Source organism: Chelonia mydas, chromosome 28 (assembly GCF_015237465.2).
Source record: "Chelonia mydas isolate rCheMyd1 chromosome 28, rCheMyd1.pri.v2, whole genome shotgun sequence".
Taxonomy (NCBI): Eukaryota; Metazoa; Chordata; order Testudines; family Cheloniidae; genus Chelonia; species Chelonia mydas.
Genome location: NC_051268.2, coordinates 6,384,130 through 6,394,927, shown reverse-complemented (window position 1 = coordinate 6,394,927; position 10,798 = coordinate 6,384,130). Strand labels below are relative to the sequence as shown.

The 10,798-nt window shown below is 55.9% G+C and overlaps 1 protein-coding gene and 1 pseudogene across 3 annotated transcripts in view; one reads left to right on the top strand and one right to left on the bottom strand.

Moving 5' to 3' along the window:
• LOC102934537 overlaps positions 1–10,798 on the top strand; it is a 1,094,240-nt pseudogene that overhangs the window by 392,521 nt on the left and 690,921 nt on the right.
• The window catches only part of LOC102933291 (zinc finger protein OZF), a 1,218,290-nt gene that overhangs the window by 670,580 nt on the left and 536,912 nt on the right, over positions 1–10,798 (bottom strand). The gene's annotated exons all lie outside the window — the stretch shown is intronic.

The window sequence follows — 10,798 nt, the reverse complement described above, 5'->3', positions numbered from 1 at the left end:
GACATTGGTGAGGCCTCATCTGGAGTACTGTGTCCAGTTTTGGGCCCCACACTACAAGAAGGATGTGGAAAAATTGGAAAACGTGCAGCGGAGGGCAACAAACATGATGAGGGGACTGGGACACATGATTTATGAGGAGAGGCTGAGGGAACTGGGATTGTTTAGTCTGCAGAAGAGAAGAGAGAGGGGGGATTTGATAGCTGCTTTCAACTACCTGAAAGGGGGTCCAAAGAGGATGGATCTAGACTGTTCTTAGTGGTAGCGGATGATTGAACGAGGAGTAATGGTCTCAGGTTGCAGTGGGGGAGAGTTAGGTTGGATATTAGGAAAAACTTTTTCCCTAGGAGGATGGTGAAGCACTGGAATGCATTACCTAGAGAGGTGGTGGAATCTCCTTCCTTAGAGGTTTTTAAGGTCAGGCTTGACAAAGCCCTGGCTGGGATGATTTAGTTGGGGATTGGTCCTGCTTTGAGCAGGGGGTTGGACTAGATACCTCCTGAGGTCCCTTCCCACCCTAATCTTCATTGATTCTATGATTCTAAGTTCCCAGCCCAGTTGGTGGAAAAATACAGGTACCAAGATGGAGTCCAGTGTCATGTGATCTGGTCACATGCCCTTGTGAGTCATAGCAGCCATTATCCATCGGCTGGCTGAAGGGTTCCCAGGAAGGCTCACCAAGGGGGGGATAAGGCCTATTGTTCCCGTAAGGGCCCATCACAACCCACTGTCTACACTGGCAGCTTCGTGCCGAGCGGGTGTCACCCAGGTGTAGCCGCATTCGAAATACAGACAGGTCGTGAATATTCATAACTCCAGATACAAACATGATCCAGGCACACAAATGGGATAATCTTCTTCAGCGCGTCGTAACGTTTCCATAGACACCTCACATGCCATGCACTGTACAAAGTGCATCGTAATGAGCTCACACTGACAAGGGGCACCTCGTTAAGTGCCCTCATCATCCGTGACACCGCCTTCCCCGCTCAGTCGTTAACGGCGAGTCGCCCTTTGTCCCTTGCTGCTCCCTGTGCTGGGGTGACCCGTTAATTCGTTCCCCGGCCTTGACGGCTTGTTTATTTAATCCCGGGCTGGCACCAGCGTCGGGGGGCTCTGGTAGTGGCCGCTCAGCGGGCAGGTTTGATCCCCGGCGCCCTGTTGCCACCACACCAGCCCTCGGCCCATGGAGGTGCCTTTTCTTTGGGCTGCGAAATTCCATTTGGCTTTGGCTGATGGTAAGTGTCATGACCAGGGTCATATGAAGCCAGCTGGGGACCGGACTCAATGACCCTGACAGTCCCTTCCGGTCGTTATGGCCCGATGATACCAGCCTTCTACCGCTGCTGGCAAGGGCGGATTGTCCTGTATCCGCTTTGGCACCGGCCGGCGCTGGAAAGGGGCAGGGTTGCACTCCCCCTGAGCGTTTGGGTGCCCAACGGGTGTGTTTCGGCTTTGTACGGGGCGTGAAAGGGTTAATTCCTCCTCCGGGACAGGGGGCAGCGAAGGGTGGGTGTCAGCAGCCCCACGGGCTGTTTTGACTGGCCTGGACCCACCAGCGTGACCTGCCCGCAGACGGACGCAGGGCCCGCCGGAGAGCCCCAGACGGGACCCGAACGCAGCCCCTGTGACTCGGAGAAAACCCTGGGAAATGCCCTGCAAAAAACTCCGTTATGGGTGGAAAGGGTCTGCCCCCCCCCCCCCGCGTGACCTGAATCTGGTCACCTTGTGCGCCCGCGTTATGCCACGATCTTTAATCGCCCATTTCCCACAGCCCCCCTGCCTCATGGCGGGCGCAAGGGGGCAGAGTGAAGGTATTTCCTGCCTCGCCCACGCTCGGCTGCGTAAGCTCAGGAATGGGGCGGAGGGCAGAGGGGTTGGTCTCCGCAGGACTGCGCTGTGGGGTTGGTGTGAGATTCTGAGCAGGACGAACATGGGAATTTTGATGCCCGGTGTGTGCCTCAGTTTCCCTCAGAGTGTGACGGGCAGGGACAGGTGTCCGTGCTCGCGGGCGGGGCCGTTAATCATCTCACTCGGCAGCGTGCGGTGGACGGCTTTGCAGACGTAGCCCTTCTGCCAGGGGGCACAAGGCGGCACCAAGAACGAGGTTCAGTCGCGAGGGGCTACAGAACCGGCTTGAGCCCCCGCTTGGAAACCTGGGGGAACTAAAACCCACCCCAGCCCCCCCGGCTCTTCCAACTTCCGGGCAATCTCTTGTGTGAACGCACCTACCAACACGTGTGGCTCTGGAAGCTGATCACAGCCAATTTGGGGGCTCACGGAAAAGGAGCAAGCAGGGTCGAGGCCGCAGGGGAAGGGGTGCAATGGGGCGGGTCCACAGGGGCAGGAGCAGAATGGGGCGGGGCCACAGGGAAAGGGGCGGGGCCGTGGGTGGAATGGAGGTGGGGCTGCAGGGCAGGGGTGAAATGGGGGTGGGCCCACAGGCGGAAGGGGGGGAGTGAGGCCACGGTGCTGGGCCTCCCCTCTTGCTCCAGCCCAGGAGACCTTAATCCGCCTCTGACTGCAGTACGGCCAACCCCAAATGTTCAAAACTCACGAGTCAGGCCCACCGAAAAGCGTGCGCTCGGCTTTAAAATCAGGCAGTCCTGTAAAAGGAAGAGATTTGGGGGATCTTTTCATTTGCCTTCTGCTTGTTGAGCCGCGAGGGCGCCCGGCGGGTCCCGTTTTGAAGCTTTCTCCACAGCCGCGAGGGCTAGAAACAGTGCCTTTGAGAGCGAAGGCTGCAATCATCACGTCTCCACCTGACTCCAGGAGCTGGGGCTTGACGGAAGAATAATCCTTCTGCTGAGCGGGCGGCACTGCCAAAGCCGTTTGGATCACTTGCCCCTGCGTCCTAGGACGGGGAAGGCTGGGCCTCCCCAAACAGCCGCCGTGGCCCCGACCCGTTCTATGCCCCCCGTCTGCATTCGACATCACCGAACCGACGGGCCTCCTCCAAGAGCGACTTCCATCGCGTGCTTCGCTCAGAGCAGGGGGAGCAATCGCTCCGGGCAGCTTCGCCGTCAAATCCGGCCGCCGCAGCAAAACCCGTCCGGGGCACGGCCGCACACGCGCCCCCGTTCTTCCTTTGAACCGGCGTCTGCATCGACTGATCCTTCCCCGGCTTTCCACCGGCATCGTCTACGGAAAACCCGCCCCCGGCCTCTCGCCTGGCCTTCCCCTCTCGTCACCTTGGGAAAAGATTTGTCCCGCCGGGGCCGAGCGAGGCGTGAGGCGAGTACCCAGCGTGGCCACAAGATCTTTCTGGGCGGCAACAATCAGTGGATTTGGGTTTTTTTTTTTTCCTAACCCGACCTCACCAGAGCCGCCAACAGGAAGAGAAAGCCACGCGTGGAAAGAAGGAGCAGACAGGCTGACTTGGTTCTTGTAGAGGGGACTACGCCGGGCCATCCGGCTGTCGGGGAAGGTATCTTTAAACGGGGGCCTCGGGCGGTCTGCAGGAGCTGTATAGCTGTATAGCTGTAGCTTTCGCATCGCCGGGGTGGGGGCAAAACCCCCATTTTGTACGTAAACAAGGCGTAAAATAGCAACACAAAACCGGAATAGTTTTTCAAAGGTAAATATCAAAAGGAACATAACATCAGAGGGGCCAGACTGGGCCAGGCCAAAGGTCCAGCGAGCCCAGTGTCCTGTCTGCCGACAGTGGCCAGGGCCAGGTGCCCCAGAGGGAATGAACAGAACAGGGAATCATCAAGTGACCCATCCCGTCGCCCATTCCCAGCTTCTGGCAAACAGAGGCTAGAGACACCATCCCTACCCATCCTGGCTAATAGCCACTGATGGACCTGACCTCCATGAACTTATCTAGTTCATTTTTGAACCCTGTTATGGTCTTGGCCTTCACAACATCCTCTGGCAAGGAGTTCCCCAGGTTGACTGTGCGTTGTGTGAAGAAATACTTAAAAATGAAATGAATGTTAGAATAATTAAAAATTAATTAATGGGGTTAATGAACTTCCTTTTGTTTGTTTTAAACCACCCAATTCATTTCATTGGGTGACCCCTCGTTCTTGTGTTATGAGAAGGAGTAAATAACATGTCCTTCTTTACTTTCTCCACACCAGTCATGATTTTATAGACCTCTCTCATCTCCCCCCTTTCTCGTCTCTTTTCCAACCTGAAAAGTCCCAGTCTGATTAATCTCTCCTCATACGGCAGCCGTTCCAGACCCCTCATCATTTTTGTTGCCCTTTTCTGAACCTTTTCCAATTCCAATGTATCTTTTTTGAGGTGGGGCGACCAGATCGGCACGCAGTATTCAAGATGTGGGCATACCATGGGTTTATAGAGAGGCAATCGGATATTTTCTGTCTTATTATCGATCCCTTTCTTAATGATTCCCAATGTTCTGTTCGCTCTTTAATGGCCACTGCACCTCGAGTGGATGTTTTCAGAGAACTCTCCACAATGGCTCCGCGATCTCTCTCTCGAGTGGTAACAGCTAATTTAGAAATTAAGAGACAATTAAAAGACATTCAAACAGTGTCACCAGGTTTTCACAAGCGTGCATGATACAAAGAGTGAGAGGATTTTTTTTTATCTGATATAAAGATTGCAAGTTTGTGTCTGACTGACTTCGTATATGGCACACACCGTGTTTTAATAATCCCGTTGCCTCGGACAAAGGCCCCAGCTAAATTAATTAATTAATACGTAAACCCACATCAGGACACACTGAAAACTGTACAGAGCACGGAAAATCTTGGCCCCGATAAAAAAATGGATTCAGAAAAGCAATCAAAACTTTCGGAAAGAACATTACAGTGCATCCGATGAAGTGAGCTGTAGCTCACGAAAGCTCATGCTCAAATAAATGTGTTAGTCTCTAAGGTGCCACAAGTCCTCCTGTCCTTTTTGCGGATACAGACTAACACGCCGGCTACTCTGAAACATTACAAACAGAGCTTCTGCCGAAGGACGAGGAATACGTTACTGTTCTACCAAACCCCCCAAATTCAGCCCGCCAATTCCCGCCAGGGAAGTGCTCCGAAGAGGGCGAATGACAATAATAAATTAATAACAACAGTAATCGCAATTATGAAATATATTGAACGTACTTTGGCACGGAGGGGATTTGCCAAAGGTACCGAAGGAATCCGTGGCTGGGAAGACACTGCTCTGTAGTTGTGGGGTGTATTCCCCTCTCCAGTAGGGTGACCAGACAGCAGATGTCAAAAATCGGGACGGGGGTGGGGGGTAATAGGAGCCGATATAAGAAAAAGACCCCAAAATCGGGACTGTCCCCATAAAATCGGGACATCCGGTCACCCTACTCTCCAGATGGCGAGTTGTATCCTTTTCTCCTTGATGGCCACGGGACACAAGCATCCATTCCAAAAAAAGGCAGGGAAAGGCCGTGGGTTTCTCCAGCGGGGTTTCAATTTGGAACTCTCTTTTGCCGAATCCGCAAACGTTTGCTCAGATCCTGCTTGGTCCGCCAATGCCAGGCGCCCCAGAGGGAATGACCCTAACAGGTAATAATCTAGTGATCTCTCTCCTGCCACCCATCTCCACCCTCTGACAGACAGAGGCCAGGGACACGATTCCTTCCCCATCCTGGCTAATAGCCATTCATGGGCTTAACCGCCATGAATTTACCCAGTTCTCTTTTAAACCCTGTTATGGTCTTGGCCTTCACAACATCCTCTGGCAAGGAGTTCCACAGGTTGACTGAGTGCTAAGTGAAGAACTTCCTTTTATTTGTTTTAAACCTGCTGCCCATTAATTTCATTTGGTGGCTCCTAGTTCTTATATTATGGGAACAAGTAAATCACTTTTCCTTATTCACTTTCTCCACATCACTCATGACTTTATAGACCTCAGTCATATCCCCCCTTAGTCTCCTCTTTTCCAAGCTGAAAAGTCCTGGCCTCTTTAATCTCCCCTTATATGGGACCCGTTCCAAACCCCGAATCATTTTATTTGCCCTTCTCTGAACCTTTTCTAATGCCAGGCTATCTTTTTTGAGATGAGGGGACCACATCTGTATGCAGTATTCAAGATGTGGGCATACCATGGATTTATAGAAGGGCAATAAGATAGTCTCCGTCTTATTCTCTATCCCTTTTTTAATGATTCCTAACATCCTGTTTGCTTTTTTGACTGCCACTGCGCACTGCCTGGATGTCTTCCGAGAACTATCCACGATGATGCCAAGATCTTTCTCCTGATTAGTTGTAGCTAAATTAGCCCCCAACATACTGTATGTATAAATTGGGGTTATTTTTTCCAATGTGCATTACTTTACATTTATCCACATTACGTTTCATTTGCCATTTTGTTGCCCCATCACTTAGTTTGGTGAGATCTTTTTGAAGCTCTTCTCAGTCTGCTTTGGTCTTAACTATCCTGAGCAGTTTACTATCTTCTGCAAACTTGGCCACCTCACTGTTTACCCCTTTCTCCAGATCATTTATGAATAGGTTGAATAGGATTGGTCCTAGGAATGACCCTTGGGGACCACCACTAGTTACCCCTCTCCATTCTGAAAATTTACCATTTATTCCTACCCTTTGTTCCTGTCTTTTAACCAGTTCTCAGTTCATGAAAGGATCTTCCCTCTTATCCCACGACAACTTAATTTACGTACGAGCCTTTGGTGAGGGACCTTGTCAAAGGCTTTCTGGAAATCTAAGGACACTATGTCCACGGGATCCCCCTGGTCCACATGTTTGTTGACCCCCTCAAAGAACGCTAATAGATTAGTAAGACACGATCTCCCTTTACAGAAACCATGCTGACTTTTGCCCAACCATTTATGTTCTTCTATGTCTCTGACCATTTTATTCTTTGCTATCGTTTCAACTAATTTGCCCGGTACCGACGCTAGACTTACCGGTCTGTAATTGCCGGGATCGCCTCTAGAGCCCTTCTTAAATATTGGCGTGTCATTAGCTATCTTCCAGTCACTGGGTGCAGAAGCTGATTTAAAGGACAGGTTACAAACTATATAGTTAACAGTTCCGCAATTTCACATTTGAGTTCTTTCAGAATTCTTGGGTGATGCCATCTGGTCCTGGGGACTCGTTCCTGTTCAGTTTCCCAGTTAATTCCAAACCCTCCTCTGGTGACACTTCGATCTGTGACAATTCCTCAGATCTGTCACCTACAAAAGCCGGCTCAGGTTTGGGAATCTCCCTGACATCCTCAGCCGTGAAGACTGAAGCAAAGAATTCATTTAGTTTCTCCGCAATGACTTTATCGTCTTTACGGGCTCCTTCTGTATCTCGATCGCGCAGGGGCTCGCACTGGCTTCCTGCTTTTGATGTACTTCAAAAACATTTTGTTGTTACCTTTTGAGTTTTCGGCTAGCTGTTCTTCCAACTCCTTTCTGGCTTTTCTTACTACATTTTTACACTTAATTTGTCAGTGTTTCTGCTCCCTTCCAGTTACCTCCCTAGGATCTGACTTCCACATCTTAAAAGATGCCTTTTTATCTCCCACTGCTTCTTTGACATGGCTGTTAAGCCGCGGTGGCTCTTTTTCAGTTCGTTTACGGTGTTCTTTAATTTGGGGTACGCAGTTAAGTTGAGCCTCTATTGGGGTGTCTTTGAAAAGCCTCCATGCAGCGTGCAGGGATTTCACTCGAGTCCCTGTACCTTTTGATTTCGCTTTAACTAACCTCCTCGTGTTTGTGTAGTTCCCCTTTGAAACGACCTGCCACCGGGTCGGGCTGTGGGGATGTTCTGCCCACCAGAGGCATGTTAAATGTTGTTATATTATGGTCACTATTTCCCCCCCAGTTTACCGCCTGGCCTCACCGGGGCAAGATCGCCTGCGGCTGTAAGCTAGGCTGCCCCAGCTGGCCTCCGCCCTCCTAGCGGACCCCGCCAGACGCTGCCAGGCCGGAGCTTGCGGGGGACCCCGGCTGCCGGCGGTCGCAAAGACCTGACAAACTCGGAGCTGGAGGCCAGCCCCGGCGCCCTGCGTGTGGGGTCGGCTCAGAGCCGGGGTGAGTCCGAGCCGAGCGTCTTTCGCCCTCCGACTGCGGGCGGCTCGTAAGCTGCTGCCGGCTTTAATCACTAGACCTCACTCTCCTCCTGCACGACACCGACACACACACTCAACACGGCGCTCAAGACAACACACACCCAGTACGACCCACAACACGTCTCACACACACACACGACACACAACATGGAGAGCCTGCGCCCCCAGCCGGGGCCCTCCGCCCCCACAACCTGCTGCCCCAGCCCTGAGCCCCTCCCGCACCCCGAACCCCTCATCCCCAGCCCCACCCTAGAGCCTGCACCCCCAGCCAGAGCCCTGAGCCCCCCGCCCCAACCCACTGCCCCAGCCCTGAGCCCCTCCCGCACCCCAAACCCCTCATCCCCGGCCCCACCCAAGAGCCTGCACCCCCAGCTGGAGCCCTCAGCCCCCCACCCCACTGCCCCAGCCCTGAGCCCCTCCCGCACCCCGAACCCCTCATCCCCGGCCCCACCCAAGAGCCTGCACCCCCAGCTGGAGCCCTCAGCCCCCCACCCCACTGCCCCAGCCCTGAGCCCCTCCCGCACCCCAAACCCCTCATCCTCAGCCCCACCCTAGAGCCTGTGCCCCCAGCTGGAGCCCTCAGCCCCCCACCCCACTGCCCCAGCCCTGAGCCCCTCCCGCACCCCGATCCCTTCATCCCCAGCCCCACCCTAGAGCCTGCGCCCCCAGCCGGAGCCCTCACCCCCTCCACCCCAACCCTCTGCCCCAGCCCTGAGCCCCCTCCCACATCCCGAACCCCTTATCCCCCCCCCCCCCACATCCTCTCCATATTGGGGCACAAAACAAAATTCATTCCACATGCGGACATAAAAAATTAAAGAGAACATGGCTGCCCCCCCGCCCCGTGTGTGTGTGTGTGTGTGTGTGTGTGTGTGTTCCTGCCGCCCCCTGCTGGAGGGGATGGGCTCTGCTGTGTGTGTGTGTGTGTGTGTGTGTGTCCCTGCCGCCCCCTGCTGGAGGGGACGGGCCCCGCTCCGGGTGGGCGTCTGCGAGGTTTGTTTCTCTGCGTGTGAACGGAGCCAAGTGAATTGGTTTCGGTCACTATTTCATTTGCCAAAACCAGGCCGCTTGGGGGCCACCAAACCCCTCCGTGGCCTGGCGCTGGCCCCGCGGGCTCGTCCCCGGCCCGCAGAAACCACCCGGCAAAGGGACGGGGGACAAAGCCGCCCCCTTCCGCCGGGCCGTTCGCAAAGAGCCGAGCGAAGGGTGGACCGCGGTGGGGGGCGTTCAGAGGGGCCCTTCCCAACCCTTCCCCAAAGGGGCCCGGACCCCTGAACATTTGGTGAAACCTTTGGGGGGGGAGGCCCCATATTGTCTGTGGCCCCTGGGCACGGGCCCCAGGGGCCCTTTGGGTCATTGGCCCCTGCCGGTGGGAGCAGAAGTGCGGGCTGCCCCGGATCCGGCCCTTGGCCCCGTCCTGCCCTTCGCCTCCAGAGCCCGCCGCGTTCAGGCCCTGGAGTGTCCGTTCTCTCTCTGGACCCCTCTGTGGATCTCGGTCGGTTTCAACCCGCTCCTTAATGGCCCGGTCACTGTGGCCATTCAGGGGACTGAACTAGGCAAAGAACAGAGGGAAACTGAGGCACGCCTCGGCTTCATAAGAGAAAACTCCCCATTTGTCCCACGGGGCCTTGCTGGCTGGCCGAGCAATCGCCCACTGCAGACCTGGCCCCGCTCCTAGCCCGACCCCCGCTAGCCCTCCCAGAGCCTCACACAGCCCTGGACCAACAGGGATGCAGAATGTCTCCCCGACACGCAGCACTCACTCGCACGCTGGAGGAAAGACGCTTGAGGATGAGGGCTAACAGTCTCACCTGCCATCACGGAAGGCAAGTTGTTGGGGCCAGCATTAGATTGCACTGCCCTAAGAGTGCCAGGGAGAGAACCCAGGAGTCCTGGCTCCCAGTCCCCCCTGCTCTAACCACTGGACCCCACTCCCCTCCCAGAGCCGGGGAGAGAACCCAGAAGTCCTGGTTCCCAGTCCCTCTGCTCTCACCCACCAGCCCCCTCTCCCTTCCCAGAGCCAGGGAGAGAACCCAGGAGTCCTGGCTCCCATCCTGCCCTGCTCTAACCACTGGACCCCACTGCCCTCCAGTGGTTCCAGAGAGAGAACCCAGGAGAGAGCCCAGGGGAGAGAACCCAGGAGTCCTGGCTACCAGCCCCCCTGCTCTAACCACCAGCCCCCACTCCCCTCCCAGAGCCGGGGAGAGAACCCAGGCGTCCTGGCCGGGCTGTCCCTTGCTCAGCCAGGCGTCTCCGCCGATGCGATGGGGCAGCGTTGCCCCACGTGGGCGCTCCGTGGGTCAGGGCGCTGCCCAGAGCTGCCCCCTTTTGTCCGACTGCCCCAGCTGGAGCAGCTGTGTTTGCCCTGGCTCGTGCCCCGGACAATGGGGAGGAGGCGCAGGCTGCGAGGCCCCCTCTTCCCCGGCATCAGGTGACGCGCGCCCCCCGGATCCAGGGGCTCAGGTATCGGGACCGACTCCGGATTGACGCCGGGGGGACCCAGCTCAGCTTCCGGCCCCTGCCCCGGAGCGGCTCCGGGGGACCCACCAGGCCTGGGTTCGGGCGTCCATGGTGCGACCCAGTGGCACTCTGCGTCTCTCGCCCCGCGTGGGCTGGCGCGTGTGCCCCTGTGCGTGTGCCCGTGCGAGGGGGCGCGTGCGCGAAAGGGCGCGGGGTTCGAACCCGGCCCGGCGCCCCTGAGAGGGGCGGGGGCAGCGCCTGGCACACGCGGGGCCCCGCCGGGCCTCTGATGTGCCGGGACGTGCCCCCCGGAGAGCTGCCCCTGCCCTCC